This window comes from Pimephales promelas, chromosome 7 (genome assembly GCF_988280905.1).
Source record: "Pimephales promelas chromosome 7, fPimPro1.hap1.1, whole genome shotgun sequence".
In the NCBI taxonomy this organism is placed as follows: domain Eukaryota; kingdom Metazoa; phylum Chordata; class Actinopteri; order Cypriniformes; family Leuciscidae; genus Pimephales; species Pimephales promelas.
The window spans coordinates 35,174,826-35,191,954 of NC_142775.1; the positions used below are offsets into that span (position 1 = coordinate 35,174,826).

Genomic DNA, 17,129 nt, shown 5'->3' on the forward strand with positions numbered 1-17,129 from the left:
CAGGACTAAACCAATTCGCTAAACCACTCAGAATCTCCATAAGACGTAGGTATCATGTGTCTCAGCAGACAGCTGGGACAGTGAGAGACACAAAAGACGGCAGAAAGTGTCACTCGATCCCACGGAGGTTTCACCTGCGTTCAAGGTAGATCGGTAAGGCAAAGCTCCATTGTCCGCCTGTTGAAAAGCAGAACCTGGAAAATAAGGATTCTGACATGACAAAGCTCTTGATTGATTGAGACGACATTGAGAAGCAGGGAGCAACAAAGACGCATGAAAACGAGAGGAAATCCTCCCTTACCAATGCATAATTGATATTTGTCTACCTAAATCAAATGTAAAGACGTCATACTCATACTAGCAAGTTGTGCAAGTACAGGTTGAATGAAATGTTTGGTAACCGTTCTTAAATAGATAATGCTAGAATCCAGAACAGGCTTTTCAAAGCATCCTGAATCGCAGAGTTTTTAACACAACAGCTGATTGTGTATGAAGAGGCTTATGATGCCCCTACAAGAAGTTTGAAATTTTACCATTTAATTTAAAAAATACACTTCCCAGCTTGATCTACTACGTGTCCCTTCGTTTAATGCCATACTTTTTCTATATTAAACATTTAATTATTGCAGGTTTGTGTAAGATTCTGAGTTTGGATTCCACTGTTTCTATTCATTTTGATGAATACTGAATCTATTTTTGTGCAAGTGAGATGAATAAATGCATGCTCACATTTAAACTATATGCAGTAGACTAGAATAAGTATCATGTTTACACAGCGCACACAACTCCTCTTCACTTTACTCCTGATTTCTCGGGGACAGGAGAGCTTTCAGTCAATAAATGTTGTTGTAAAATAAATGTTGTTGATATTTTGTTGTAACAATAAAACGTACGTGTTACGTAACGTTACTAATTACTTGGAAAAAAAAAGTAATCTAATTTGCATTAATTGTAATGTGTTTACGTCCAACACTGTTGATACTATATGTGATGTGTTACCCCAACACATGATATTAACATATTTAATGTTTGATTTTGAGGATGGGTTTGTCCGATAATCATTTTTGCCACTTGATGTCCTGGGTCTTGAAGTTAATAATTTGAGAAGCACCACTATAGACAATATTCATTCTTGAACGGTTAGTTCACCCAAAAAATGTCATTAATGACAGTTGTTCCAAGCCTGTAAGACCTCCGTTCAACTTCGGAACGCAGTTTAAGATATTTCAGATTTAGTCCGAGAGCTTTCTGTCCCTCCATTGAAAATGTATGTACGGTATACTGTCCTTGACCAGAAAGGAAATAAAGACATCATCAAAGTAGTCCTTGTGACTGACATCAGTGTGTGAGTTAGAATGTTTTGAAGCATCGAAAATACATTTTGGTCCAAAAATATCAAAAACTGCGACTTTATTCAGCATTGTATTGTCTATCCGCGTTCTGTTGTCAATCGCGAATTTGACGCCATAGTTCAGATTTTTCAACTCGTGCAGCAGGCGCGAATTTGAAACGCGTGAATGCACACATAGCACTAACTAAAATAATCATTCGCACATAACATGCTTGACGCGCCAGATGCTCAATTCGCAGCATTCATGCAAACCTGACACGCGAATGAGGCATATCTGTGTCTACCTTCACGCCGCAGGAATTTTTTTACGTGCATAACCCGTCTTTACATTGATTTAATCATTCGCGCTTGACGCGCTAATTGCGTCCGGAGTGAACGCACCATTAGACGTGTTTGCGAAGATTGTTTTGTTTACAGCATGCATCTCCCTCAGACTGTAAACGAAGCTCGGACGCACTGATAACAGGTCAGCAGCGTCTTACGTCCGCAAGAACGCGGATAGACAATACAATGCTAAATAACGTTGTAGTTTTTGATATTTTTGGACTAAAATGTATTTTCGATGCTTCAAAACATTCTAACTAACCCACTAATGTCACATGGACTACTTTGATGATGTCTTTTTTTCCTTTCTGGACAAGGAGAGTATACCGTACATCTCCAATGGAGGGACAGAAAGCTCTCGGACTAAATCTGAAATATCTTAAACTGTGTTCCTAAGATGAACGGAGGTCTTATGGGCTTAGACATGAGGACGAGTCATTGATGACATAATTTTCATTTTTGGGTGAACTAACCCAGATAGCAAACTGACATTGAATCAACGTGGAAATATGACATCGAAACAACGTTGATCTGACATTGTTTTGCTCATCGAATTAACGTTGAACCAACGTCAGACGCGTCATTCTTTCAAAACTAACGGAAAATCAACTTGAAATCAACGCGTTGTTTCAACGTTATGAAAGCAAACCAATTTTCGATTTCATTTAGCTTTGAAGAATGCCGCGTCTGACGTTGGTTCAACGTTAATTCGATGAGCAAATCAACGTTGTTTCAATGTCATGAGAGACGTCGTTTCCACGTTGATTCAATGTCAGTTTGCTGTCTGGGAACCCTCTGAGTATCGAGCTGTAGTCACCATCAAATGTGGGATTGTGTCATCTCGACCACTGGTCTCCGCACGGCTGTATACCCTGGAGAGAACCCACCACACTTGTTAAATTCCATCTCTCGGCTTTTCCCGGTCTTTCCCACCTCCCTCCCCAGTCATTGCCTCAGTAGTCTCGTTAATCCATTATGAATTCATTATCCATGCTGCCGGGCCCAGTGTTCTTTAATCTTTATCTTTCAGTGCCTGACAGCCTCGCATCGTGAGTGGAGTCGTCTCATGCTTTCATCGGTAAACACAATGTTTGAGCACTAGAGCAAAGAAGGGAACCCTGACCCTTAAACAAAGACTATACTAGTGTTGTGTAATACAGATGACTCTATTCCCATTGTTAATTTTATAGTACAGGGGAATTGCAGGGGGTTCATGAGTTGATGGAAAAACTAATAATTAAGTCAAATGTAAAATCTCAATCTCTATTGTTTTAATTAAGTATATCATCTGTGTTTCAGAGTGCTGTTAAAAATAAAATAATATGTAATTATCAAATATATATATATATTAATTGTACAGGACATACAATTTAATTTACAACAATAAAATGTGTATAATTTATTATTGTAATACTGTATTATTATTATTATTATTATTATTATTATTATTATACCTCTACATGGGGTAGGCCAATCTGCTTGCAATCGCGTCATTCTCTATAGGGCACAGCTGATTGGTGCCTGCTATATCAGTAGCCAATGAGCTCGCTGCTCAACCTTCAAATACTTCTCACCATTTGCTGTAGCAGTTGCAGTGTGCTCTGCTTTCCGAAACCCACCTGTGTCTGAATGTTGACGCGCCAGATAATATAATTTATTTAGCCATTAACACCAGACAGAAGGATATTCACATCACCATATAAGGAAGCGCATAAATTGATGGAAACGCATAGGTTACTGTACTGAAAGCCGAGTGCAAATCACCATGATGTTATAACATCTACTCTCGAGTAATGGATTTTTTTTTTTTTTTTTTTTTTTTTACATCTAAAAGGTTTGGCTGGCAAAAAAAGTCAAGACTTGCATTACTATTACTACCGGTGATAACATTTTCATAAATGCCAGCCCTAAATATTAAACTTTTTTTCTTTTACAAGCAATCAGACTTCATTTTGTGGAGGACTAATGGTAAAAAAAAAGAAAAAAAAAGAAAGAAAATTCGAGTTACATTGACTCGGGCCGTCCATGAGACTCTAGCAAGGAACCAGTTAGAGCTGAGGAAACTCGCATATAGCAACACCCTAGCATCATGGCAGTGATTTTGCATGGTACACCACTCAAAAATCTGACATTTGGCTTTATTCATAAAAACACATGCTAAATGAATTTACATGCAAATTAAATAGTTTATAAATCCATTCGTACATGATTTGAACGCAACAATTTATTTATGAAAGATTTTACGAACGATTTACGCAGATTTCTTCTGCTCTTGTTTCATGAATAAGGCCCATTGATCTGATCTTACAATCCAATCAAAGTCATAGACAGGAGATGAAAAATGCAATATTTTCAGAATGTGCTGTTTTAAAGATATTTCTGACCTCAATCGAATGCAGAGAACTGCCATAATCCAGTAGATGGGTAAAGCTTGTTGGAGTTCAGACAGGTCGGGATGTGTTTTTCTGGCTGTGTTAATAGTGCTGACCCCTTTCCTGTCTCTGCTCTCTATCAATGATGCAGAAGGCTGGCAATCTCCGGAGATGCTCACCATGTTCATATGTCCACACTCACCTTGCTCATCTTTCCTGCAAAGCTTACAGAGATGTATATTTAGCAGCTGAGTGCAATACCACAATATGATGGTGTTGTTTGCACTGGGAGGAAGTGATTTTTATGAAGTTTATTGGCAGGGGGAAACCCAGACGCAATTTGGAGGTTGCTTTTTCATAAAGAGTAGTGTTTTGTCTGTAGTGTTATATTTATCACCATTTTTTTAGATATTTCTCCTTAGATTCCATTTTATATGTAATTATTTATTTATTAAGTATTTTATTTTTTAGTTTGTCCAAAAAATGTTTTTTATGCATTCATTCAGATTCAGAGGCCCTTTGAGCTGCTTTTAATGTATGAAAGATTCTATATTAATAAATAAAACAATTATTATTATTGGTTATATTTGATCAGAATTCTATCTATCTATCTATCTATCTATCTATCTATCTATCTATCTATCTATCTATCTATCTATCTATCTATCTATCTATCTATCTATCTATCTATCTATCTATCTATCTATCTATCTATCTATCTATCTATCTATCTGTCTGTCTGTCTGTCTGTCTGTCTGTCTGTCTGTCTGTCTGTCTGTCATCCATCAGTACTTCTGTCTGTCTGTCTGATCCGTACTTCTGTCTGTCTGTCTGTCTGTTTGTCTGTACTTCTATCTGTCTGTCTGTTTCTGTCTGTCTGTTCATCCGTACTTCTGTCTGTCTGTTTCTGTCTGTCTGTTCATCCGTACTTCTGTCTGTCTGTATCTGTCTGTCTGCCTGTCTGCCTGTCTGTCTGTCTGTGTCTCTGTCTGTCTGTCTGTGTCTGTCTGTCTGTCTGTCTGTTTGTTTGTCTGTACTTCTGTCTGTCTGTTTCTGTCTGTCTGTATATCCGTACTTCTGTCTGTCTGTATCTGTCTGTCTGCCTGTCTGTCTGTCTGTCTGTCTGTGTCTCTGTCTGTCTGTCTGTCTGTCTGTGTCTGTCTATCTGTCTGTCTGTCTGTTCATCCGTGCTTCCATCTGTCTGTCTGTGTCTGTCTGTCTGTTCATCCTTACTTCTTTACATCCTTACTGTCTGTTTGTGTCTGTCTGCCTGCCTGTCTGTGTCTCTGTCTGTCTGTCTATCTGTCTGTCTGTGTCTGTCTGTCTATCTGTCTGTCTGTCTGTTCATCCGTGCTTCCATCTGTCTGTCTGTGTCTGTCTGTCTGTTCATCCTTACTTCTTTACATCCTTACTGTCTGTTTGTGTCTGTCTGTCTGTCTGTCTGCCTGTCTGTCTGTCTATCTGTCTGTCTGTCTGTGTCTGTCTGTCTATCTGTCTGTCTGTCTGTTCATCCGTGCTTCCATCTGTCTGTTTGTGTCTGTCTGTCTGTCTGTCTGTCTGTCTTTTCATCCGTACTTCTGTAGTTCTGTGTCTGTCTGTCTGTCTCTGTCTGTGTGTGTCTGTCTGTCTGTGTCTGTCTATCTGTTCGTCCATACTTTTGTCTGTCTGTGTCTGTCTGTTCATCCGTAATTCTGTCTGTCTGTTTCTGTCTGTCTGTTCATCCGTACTTCTGTCTGTCTGTCTATCTGTTTGTCCGTAATTCTGTCTGTGTGTCTGTCTGTCTGTTCATCCGCACTTCTTTCTGTGTCTATCTGTCTGTCTGTCTGGTCGTCCATACTTCTGTCTGTCTGTCTGTTCATCTGTCTGTCTGTGTCTGTCTGTCTGTTCATCCATACTTCTGTCTGACTGTTCGTCTGTACTTCTATCTGTCTGTCTGTCTGTCTATCTGTTCGTCCATTCTGTCTGTTTGTGTCTGTCTGCCTGTCTGTCTGTTCATCCGAACTTTTTTCTGTCTGTCTGTCTGTTAGTCCATATTTCTGTCTCTCTGACTGTTTGTCTGTTCGTCTTACGTCTTTACTTCTGTCTGTTATTCTAGCTATTCATTCACTGGCCAGCTTTCTATTGGATGACTCAAAGGACACATGCAAGATGATTACATCATGTTTTTCCTAAAACATAGGCGTACACTTGCAGTTAGTGCTCTCAAGCATCTTAACATCTCAGACCTGAAGACTTCTGACCTTAGCATTTGGTACCTGCTTTTCATGAGTGTTTAGGATGCCTGCTCTCTGCAGACTCTGGCACAGAGAGAGAAAAAGAGGGGTCAGATTGCTGGGGCAGCTCCGACGTCCCCTGGAACAGACGGGGTAAAGATGAGAGAAATAACAACAGCGATTGATGGGCGCTGCAGGCTAGCTTTGGAAAGTCGTTTCCATTATCTGTCTACACTGAATGCAAAGGTCATGTGTGACGTGAAACAGTGGCAGCAAACCCGAAAAGACTTCATGTGTAATATGCAATTACTGTAATGTACAATTAGTTTAGGATACCCAGAGAACGACCTTTTACTCATCACTTGAATGGTCTGACTGGTTAAGTGATTTGTTGGAATAAAAATAAGCCTTATGTACTCTTAAATATTAAGCTTCCAAAGGTTTTTATTTATTTATTTAATTAACTAAATTATACAATCAATGCAAAGTTCGTAATGGAATGCAGTGGATGCAATAAACCTTAAATTTTTATAGTTCAGTTCCAAATAAAACTACATTATGATGATTTTACTGCAGAAGACTTTATTTGAAGTGTCAAAGTGGTCAAATAAATGACTAAAAAAGTGTGATGTGATGTGTACCGTATATATATATATATATATATATATATATATATATGCTTAATTGGCTGTAGAGCAGTGACACAAGTTGTATTGAGGTTGATGAGTTTGGACTTCCAGAATGAATGACATGGATTAATCAGGAATTTAGGTCTTTATCATTTAAGAAACTGTAGTTGGTCCAATGTGCTTTTCACATAACCATTGACCTTAAAGTCATACTGTCAAAATTCCCACTGATGCAATCTTGTGAAATATTTCACATTCCTTCCAACATCTTTCTGTTTGTCGGACAAAGAGGACAGAGTATGGAAATTTTTAACAAATTCACCCCAGGCTTTAATAAGGTGAGTCGAGGGTGGACAAGGTTGTCTTTTATCCACTGATATGGAAAGTAAAATGTAACATAAAATGTTACATCCAGTGCTTTCAATAAACTGTGCTTTAAAAGCACAATTTCTCAAAGGAACAGTTCATCACCAAAAATCTAAAAACTATTGTGTCAGTCCAACCTATAATGTCTTTCCAAACCTGTATGACTTTCCCTATGACAGAAACAAGTGTGCATGAAATCTCTTATTGACAAAAAAACACCATCAAATATGACACCATTAATGTCTGTTCCTCGCTAACACTATCAAATAATTGTGTAAATATTAATATTACATTTTATATTTCAATACTATTATAATAGCCTACTGTATTTTTTGTTTAGATAATTGTATATTTATATTTTAAAAACACAAGTTTCGAGCACCTGGTTTGGTACTTTTATAGTGACATATTTCAAAATCCTAATTCTTGCTCTCTATAGTAATGATGAGAAAAATGCTAAAAAAAAATGCTCTATTGATTTCTCTCCATTTGTCCTTCCAATTTAGTCTGGAAACAGAGTTCACTATTGCAGATCAGATGCGTTGTGCCCTACTTCATTTGGCAAATTAACAAAAAAAGGAGGGTAAACAAACAGAGGTGTATTGTGCAATCTGTCTTGATTAAAGGTACAACATTTTAATTTTCCTTGGGATGATGCAGATCTGTTGCAGAGCTCTTCTGTAAAAACTAAACAGTGTTCCCTACTTACAGAAAACCTGGAAATATCAGGGAATTTATGAAAATGGTATTTTAAAAGTCACACTATCTTAAAAAGTTGAGGAAAAGTCATCATTTAAACATTTATTTGTCTAGACATCGCTCTTTGTGAGTGTTTGGCTGGGTCCAAGATCACATACTTTCCATAGCCTACTAGTCGAAAAAATGGACCAAAAGTGGTAAAAAAAAAGAGACATTTTTAAAAAGTACTTGTGCCTTTTGTCAGGCCAGAGAAGTACAATTTCTTTAAAATACATAATGTATTTTTCTATTTTAAGTTTAATATAGCCTATTTCATATTTAGCCTAAGTAAGTTGCGAAATGTATGTTAAGACCATTATTGTGATCATATTTAATTATTATAAAACTGGAAACGTTGTATTTTACTGTAAAAAGTAATGTCAAGTAAAAGTATCGGACATGTTTTGTCCATGTCTCAAGAAAGAATCAGAAAATCACAAAGTGCGGGTACTCAGTATAAAACTAACATAAATATTTTAGTAGACTGCAACCCTGTAATAGCTGCAGCCAAGCCAACTTATCATAATCACTCTGTCGTTTACAGATATAATTAATTAAACACAACAAATTTGCATTTTTATCTTACAAATGTAATCATCCGTTGTGTTTACATCCAATCAGTTTCCCAGTAGTGTGCTCCGCCAATCAGATTCGTCGCTTGGGTTCAGCCTCCCGCCCTGACGGACGCATTATGGGCGGTCCCTGCACTCCTTCAGCCAATCACACTGTGTTTCTTTAACCACGTTGCGCGCTACCGACGGGCGAACCCGCAAGAGTATTCTAGGCCGCTCGTGTGATCAAACAGATCTACTCCGTTCCCGTGAACATCATCGAGATTAGAGGTGTGGGCTCTCAACTTTATTCCAATGGCGGACTGGGGTCCTATGAATCTGTATTAAGGTGCCGATCGCCGCATTCACACCCGTGAGTATTGACGCTTCTCCACTCTTGTGTTATTTTTAGACGCTGGATATTTTGCGCGTGTTCCCGCTGTGTTTATGTAACGTTAACGCAAATTGTTTTTTTAGTCGAAGCTCCTGGGATCCTTACGCAAGTTAGGTGAAAATCTGGTTATTTGAGAGGGATAGAAGACGTAAAACTGGTGCATAGTAGATGTTAACCCGCCCCCGCTGCTGGAAGGTGCATATTATGGTGTTTTGTGGTGGACGGGAACGCGCGTGTAGTGTGGAACTGTAATAGCGAACGCGATGCATCGCTGCAGCTCTGGTCGGAAGCGGGGCACGCGAGCCTGTCATAATGCAGTTCCACAGTCCACAATGGAAACGCGCACGGAGGATAGATGGATAGAAAACAACGCGCTTGTGGTAGTGAGATGGCTTGTTCTGGATGAAAACACGATGTTATTAGTCAAGCGCTTTTACAATGCAACTTCCAAATAACATTTCTGTCGAAAAATGTGGTTGTGTGAAGCAGCGCCGTGGCAGAAACCCCCCATTCACTTGTGTAAATTTGGCCGGCCAGCTCAATTTAGTCGTCCCTTCCGCAAATATTTTGCATACACTGACAATTCTGTCATCATCTATCTAGTTAACTACCGTCATTGTTTGGCTTTTTTTTCCACCAGTGAAAGAAACACTATGAGTTCTCAAAACGTCAAAGGTCCTCTGTGTCATATAGTGAAGGCATATGGTGGCATACTGTTTAACGTTACCCTGAAAAGTGCTATGTAAATAAATTATTATTAATATTAATATAATTTTGATCAATAACCAAGGTGCAAGTTTAAATATAAACGACAAATAGCATATTTCAAAAACATTTATTTACTCGTATCCAAGTCACTTGAAAGTCCCATCAGGTTGGCTAATTTTTTTCTTAATGCTTTGGAAATCTGTTTCAGGTTGATGTTTTGGTTTCTGGTTTGTTGTTAAATTAGTTATCATCATTTATTGATGGGGAATGATATGTTGAGTTTATTTTTTATTTTCATCCTTTTGTGGAGGGGGCAGGAAAAATAAGATATTCTTCGTCCTGCCTCCTTTTCATTATGGTTTTATAAATTACATAAATGAGAATGATGAAGTAATTTAATGGAAAAAAATATCCATGAATGAAATAAACAACAAATCAATAATAAAAAAAACTACTCTAAAAGAGTAACAAACATATTTTATGTAGGGCTGTCAAACGATTAATCACGATTAATCACATCCAAAATAAAAGTTTGTGTTTACATAATATATGTGGGTGCACTGTGTATAATTATTTTGTGTATATATATATAAATATAAATACACACACATGCATGTATACTAAGAAAAAAATATAGTTTATATATAAAATATTTATATATAATATAAATTATATATAAATCTATATACAGTATATACATGAAAATATTTCTTAAATATAAATAATTATACACAGTGCACCCACATATATTATGTAAACACAAACTTTTATTTTGGATGCGATTAATCGTTTGACAGCCCTAATTTTAATGTATCTTACCACAAATGTTGTTAGGCTAAAAAAAGTCAGTGTTTTTTTTATCATCATTTCTCCAAAAGTTTTATCATGGCCCCCAGAGTAATTTTTTGTTTGAATATCTGAACATGCAACATATCAAAAGAAAGAACAGACCTTTGCTTTTAAACAACCAAACCAAGAAACATTTTATTTTAGCTTCAATCATGCATTCCTTTTTTTTATAAACGGTAAATGATTCCATCAACACCCCCAAAGCTTCACAGTCCTATAGCTCGTTCTGCGTCGACATTTTATTTGGTAACATTAGGCAGTTTTGATTTATATGTTTAATATTGGTGATTGCGTTACATCTGCTTGCATACATCACTTGTTTCTGCTTCTTTGCCAGTGTTTTGATCAGGAGATTCATTATTCTTTCAGAAGATGTGTAATAGCACCCCCTACTGTATAACAGGGAAAATTGCGGGGAAAGAGTTAGGCCAAATAGTCACCTTTTTCAGACCATTCAGACTGATCTCATGAAATGGCATATGTATGACACGCCAATTCATATTTCCATTTTTGGCGTACATATCAACACACATAATCGCTTTTCAGCGTGTTTATGAATGCCGTTGACTTAACGTTACATAACTGTATATTTAAATATATGACCTACCCCAACCCGTCACTGAGGTTAATAGCATTTACGAGTCTTCCCCTACCATCCTAGGAAAAAAATATCGCTCCCCAGATGTAGATCTACATTTTGCTTCTTTTCGCTCGGACATTTAACGGCGTGTACATACACGCGGAATCACTCGGACATTTAATGGCGTAGACATGCACGTGGATCTCTCAAAATGCGTATAGATAACACGCCACTTGACTTGAAAGTGGCGTATATGTTTACACAAAAGTCATGATGTCATCAAATTCTCGCTAAACACCATAATAAGTGTTAGCCTGGGAAAACCCAGACAGCTTCCGGCAAATTTAGATTTGCTCTAAAAGTTAGTCTGGCAAAGAGCTCATTAAAGCCCATTTCCAATCCGTCGAATTTGCGGCACCAATCAGAAGCGTTGGGGCGGGCTTTACACGATGACGACAGCGCTGGGATTTTGAAGCAGATTTTGTAGCCTACATTACAAAGATGGATGCCGCCATCGAACATCACTCGTTCGAATCAGCTATCGCGTCTGTTTTAAGCGATTTGAACGTTTCCTTTTTGTTAAAAACCGAGCAAGGAACAACACTCAGAGATGTTTCTCCGCCGACCGCCGCTCTGCATACGTTATCTCCTTCATCGCTCTGATTGGTTTTAGGTCTACCCGCGACCTCCGTTGGTGACGCCCCTCTGGAAATGATTTGTCTATGATGCTCTGCCAGACCATAACCCAGTTACAACTGAGAATGGTCTGGTTTAACCAGGCTAAATAAGTGTACATTTATGTTGCAGCTTTATCATATAGCTCACTCTCATCAACAAGAGTGTACTGTTGTTTTTTCCTACTTTGGTCATGTCTTTTCATCAAAAGACAGCAGTCATATTTTAATGCTCATATCAGTAGTGCTCAATTGTAGAGTTCGTCTCCTTTTTACTGTGATACTCATGAGAGGTCACTCACTGTGATATGTTTTGTCCTTTGTCAGATCTCTGGACCGTTTTATGTTTCTCATCAAGGCTTTTGAAATGGAAAAATTGAGTTGAATGAAAACTGGTTAGTATTGTATGTCAAAGCAGTTCTATTATCTTGACATCCTGCTGAAGTTATTAATGCCCAGCGTGGTGTGGTGTGTCATACACAATAGTTTTAATATTGTAAGGGAAGAGCATCCATCAAAGCAGTTTAACCATCCAACCTCAGAGTAGCCCGTGAGATAACCCGATGATGGGCTGTTGTCCTCTGCGGAAAAGAAGTGCATGATTCACTTAGAGACAGCCAATCTCATACTGCTTACTGCTTCTTAGTCATATATACCCTGAAGACTCCAAATAATGACTTGGCTGCGTTAATCAGAGATGTGGAAAAACATTATAAGCAGATTTTTTTTGAGAGCGTTGATATTTGACTAGCTGTTCTTATGTGGATGTTAAGTTGAATTCGCCACATGCTGTTATACATGCGCTTTCTCTGACACTCTGTTCGCCACTCAAACACACCGAGGTGCTGCTTATGTTTGGCCTGTCGGCCACCCTGGCTGTTAAAGAAGTGTGTAATCCGTCACATGGTATCACTGCATCCTTGTTAGCAGCTTGTTTTAGGGTCATGCCATTGTCTACATGAGCAGTGCATCAGTTAATACGTTTTCGACCAGTTCGTTTGCTGTGACGTGGAGAGATTCCTGTGCTGCGATCGTCATTGGTTGGACTGACGAGTTTAGCCACAAGGCACTCAAAAAGTGCCATTGAGTATCGGGTGTCTCATTTGATGTCAAGTTCAGAGTTGAAGGTTAGGCTTAGCTGCGTATTTGTTCTTCTCGTGGCACTTTGTTACGGCAGGCGTGTCAGATTGAATTTCATCTCGAGTCAATTGGCTGCAATTTGTCCATTGGGCTTACTAACAAAATGGCTGATAAAATGATCTGGAGCAAAACTATTTTTAAAAACGCACGTTCTAAACACCCATTCACTCCGCATCATTAACAGCTCGTTTAATTTTACTGAAGTTTATAGAGCCGCTGTCCAGGGACGTGCACAGGAATTTTGAGGGGCAGTTGCTCTGACCTGAAAAAAGGGCACCCCCCTCCTCCTCCCCCCTCATGGGCTATATGAAGGAATATATTCAGTTGAATTTGTCACCTTCCAAATTGCCTTATCTGGCCGTGTTTATGTCCAAACGCAATGCCTTATCTTATGGTCTTATTATTATTTATAAAGATTGCAAAATGTCAGAGATGAGACAAATGAGCAAAAGAGTTCCTCATATTGTTGTTTATTGTTTTTTTTTAATTATTATTATTTATTTATTTATTTGAAAAGAAATAATCTGGATTGAATGGAAAAACTCGAAAAAAAACGCTTAGATTTCGGGAAAAAATACAATCCTTTTTTGCCAATCCTGACCTCCCCCTGCATGGGGCCCTAAGCAAAATTCTGCTAAGGGGCCCTCTACCTGATCTGTGATGCCGTGAGCCATGTAAACCATTTGCCATTGCCACTCAATACCGCCCATACAATCCTCCCTCCTTTAAACAAAACAGTCAAAGAACAAGTACAACAATATAGAACAGAATGAGGTTCAAACAAACAATATTTACTGAATAAAGCATTTTTATAGAATGTTAAGATAACAAGTGAATATTAACGTAAACATAAAGAAGAAGAAAATAATAAAGTACAACCCTGAACTTTGGCTTTTGGGATTAATTTTGATTCACTCTACAGCCAGGGTATTTTCGGAATCAGTAGCCTATGATTTTTATTTATTTATTTTTTTTATGCATGTTGAAGCAAATCTTGATTTATTGTTATTTACTGAGGGATTTGCATTCATATTGACCAGAATGTCCAGCTAATCATCATTTTAAATTCAATATAGCCTATAAATCAATAGTCAATCAATGTCAAATTGCCAATACATTGGTTTCTATCTTGCATAATTAGTGCAGTTGTTTAGAGTTTTTAACTAAACTGAGACTAGATAATCAGTGTCTTTATAATGTGTACTTTGATTGGGAGTGCCATCATTCACATATTGTACAGTATTTCTGGTCTCCACATTTCTGCTTGAAAAATGCCAGTTTCATTTCGTGCACGCGCATATGAACGCAACACACGCGACGTCGTTATGTTTTCCGAGCTGCAGTAAACAAACACTGTTGTTGCACTTTGTCGTTTCTCAAAAACAAAACGTAATAAATAATGGTATTTTACTCTCACTTTTGTCAGGCAAAAAGTGATGCAAGAGATGCACTGCCTGCCCAGATAGGTTAGCAAGACCAAAAACCATCAAACTTTGCTGACATCAAACTAGAGAGGAAAGAACACATGTTTACCTGACTGCTGTTCCCGCAATTCACTCTCATGTTTTTCTTCTTCCTCTTTTCGTGACGAGAAGGAAAGTTTCGCTTCATTTTGTCATGGACTTCGTACACAACATTAATTAGCGCGCGACACGAGATGGAGGCGCGGCCTGAGTAATTTGCGGTGCCTTACCATACACACCGGTCGCGTGCAGTCTATGGTCGCGTGCGGCACTGCAGCCACGTAAACAGTTTGACTTTCACTTTCAGTGCCCGAATGGAAGTGAATGAGGCTTTGCGATTTTTATATTATTTTTTTGTCTAGGCCTACGTGAAATTCTCCATTGTACGATTTTTTTTTTCCTCGGAAGGGCAACCTGAGTCGAGAAGGGCATATGGGCAGTTGCCCGGGCAACCTGAGCAACCCCCCTGTGCACGTCCCTGCCGCTGTCATATTCTTATGTTGCTTGACATGGAACAAACAATTGTGAAACTAGTCTTCAGGGAAGTTGAATTAAAAAGCACATGTTGCTTATTCATCACAGATATAATATTCATGTTTCTTCAATCACCCAACCCTGTGTTCAAGTAGCTTCTTTTCTGGAAAGGTCCTGTTGCACAAAACCTGCACATCTTAGACAGTTAGTCGGGTGGAAACTAGCAGCACTGATTTCTAGTTAGTCTAGAGGGAAGATTGAATAATGTGCGTCAGCAGCAGTAAGTACAGTAAGTTATTGTATGGTGCGATGCACATAAATAATGAACACAAATGAGCTATGTGTGTCACGGAATGAAAGCTGCAGCTTTGTTCATGTCCTTATTCTACCCTCGTCTAGAGCCGTGTTAATGATATCGGCATCCTTAATACTTCATAAGGATATTTTTAGTGTTAAAATTTAAAAATGCTGCGAATACTTGAAAATCTGAAATCTGAAGAAAGGGCTATACTGAGTTGTTTCTAGTATATTGATAACGTATCCCACAACGAGTTGCTAAATTGCATCTGGGCTTGTTTACTTACTTAAATGTTCCTCGAAATATGCTGAAAAAGATATTTTTTTGTAATTCTGTTTGTTTTGTGTAGTTCTATTTCTATTTTGAGGGGTGCTGCTATGTTGCACAATATAAGGAGCTTCTTTTGCTGACGTAGTATGTGCACAAGTAATGCTTGATCATTATAATACAATTGCATATTTCATAATTTTCATACCAAAATTCAGCAATATATTTAAAATAGATGTCAAAAAGTGATCTCTATTTTTGTAAATTGATTTGGGTTTTGACATTTTCTTACATCCATCTTGTTAAGAATTAACTTTTTTTGAGTGGGGGAGTTTTAGACAATAAAAATACTCTCTTAAATGTTTGCTCACTTATTGTATTTGTTTTGTTTTTGTTGTTTTTTTGTTGATCATTTTTTTGCTTAAGAGTTTAAAGACGTTTTTTTTGGGTATAGGTCTAACACTGGTATTACTACAGTAACGAAATAAAGACGTTTTTTGGGCAGGTCTAACACTGGTATGACTATAGTAATAAAATAAAGTAATTAAATGTAAGATAACACTTGCTAGTCTTTTAGTCCTGTATAAATGAAATACATAGGCTAGTAATCCTGATTCCTTGCTATTAAATCTGTCTTTTGCTGTTTTATCAACATTGACAGACACATGTTGCTGTCACTTTAAGATCTGGATCCATTACACTGTTACACATGCTTATTTCGACATAACCATCTGTTTAAGGGGATACTTGCAAAAAACTTTGACACAACTTTGTGTGCTTTTGACCATTAAAGCGCTATAATCCATGAAAAATTTGGTCCATTTTGGTCCTCCCAAGCTGTTTGTGAGGCGGCTTTGTGTACATGCGCTGAGAACCATCTCAGAGAGTATGTGAGTACTGAATACTTAAAAATCGCTGCAATTTTTAAATTGGTAAGACTCAAAAAGACATGCAAATGATAAAATTTAATGTGACGATGCAACACTGGCCCAATTTTGCAAGTGACCATTCCATTAACTGTCCCGGCTCCTGAATCGCGAGAGTCTGATATGGACGTCTTCGGCATACTTGCCGCTAACCTTTTGCAAGTTTAGCGCATTTTAAGAGAGAGAAGACTCACGAGTCACGCTGTTTGTAAAATTACATCTCGCAGAAAATTTGAAAATTACTGATTTTATTTTATAATCTATGTGGACTCATTTACTATTCAAAGTGAATCAATTTTTGCGGGAATTACCTGCATATGCGCGAGACCTGCAGAAATGATTAAAATAATGCGCAATACCCACAATCCCGTGCCGAAATTTGCTTGAGAATAAAAGTCTACTCATCTTTCATCGCTCCCTGCCAAAGGAGTATACTTTGAAAGGCTTGCATGCTCAATTGTGTGCAAGAATGAGTGTAACACAGAAAATAAAGTATACCCGGGCCTTCAAAATGGCCAAACAGGTCTTTGCTGCAGTATTCTGTTTGATGGTCTCTGGCTTCGCTGTAAAATTCAGTCTCACTGTTGAGGTTTCTTGCTTTTTCTCCTCTTTTTATGCTTTGTTCTATGTTTATATTTGGAAAGTGTGACTCAAAGTTGTGTTAAAGCTGGTGAGTAAAGTTTTAAGAGCAGATTTATTGGACTGGAAGTATTGGCCCTTGGGTCACAGGGGTGGGGGAGGGTGGATGGGTGCTTCTTTAGGCTGACTAATTGGGCAGCAGCATGGCCAATGGAAATGGAGGAGCGGGATGC

General features: G+C 38.1%; 1 protein-coding gene across 3 annotated transcripts in view; it reads left to right on the forward strand.

Moving 5' to 3' along the window:
- The window catches only part of adarb1b (adenosine deaminase RNA specific B1b), a 178,178-nt gene that overhangs the window by 9,898 nt on the left and 151,151 nt on the right, over positions 1–17,129 (forward strand). For 2 of the 3 annotated variants that reach the window (XM_039683310.2, XM_089133391.1), the window contains exon 1: positions 8,748–8,917. The exons of the other annotated variant lie outside the window; for it this stretch is intronic. The gene's annotated coding sequence lies outside the window, so the exon portion shown is untranslated. Of the gene's footprint in view, positions 1–8,747; positions 8,918–17,129 lie in introns of those variants that run through there. 3 annotated transcript variants of the gene reach the window in all.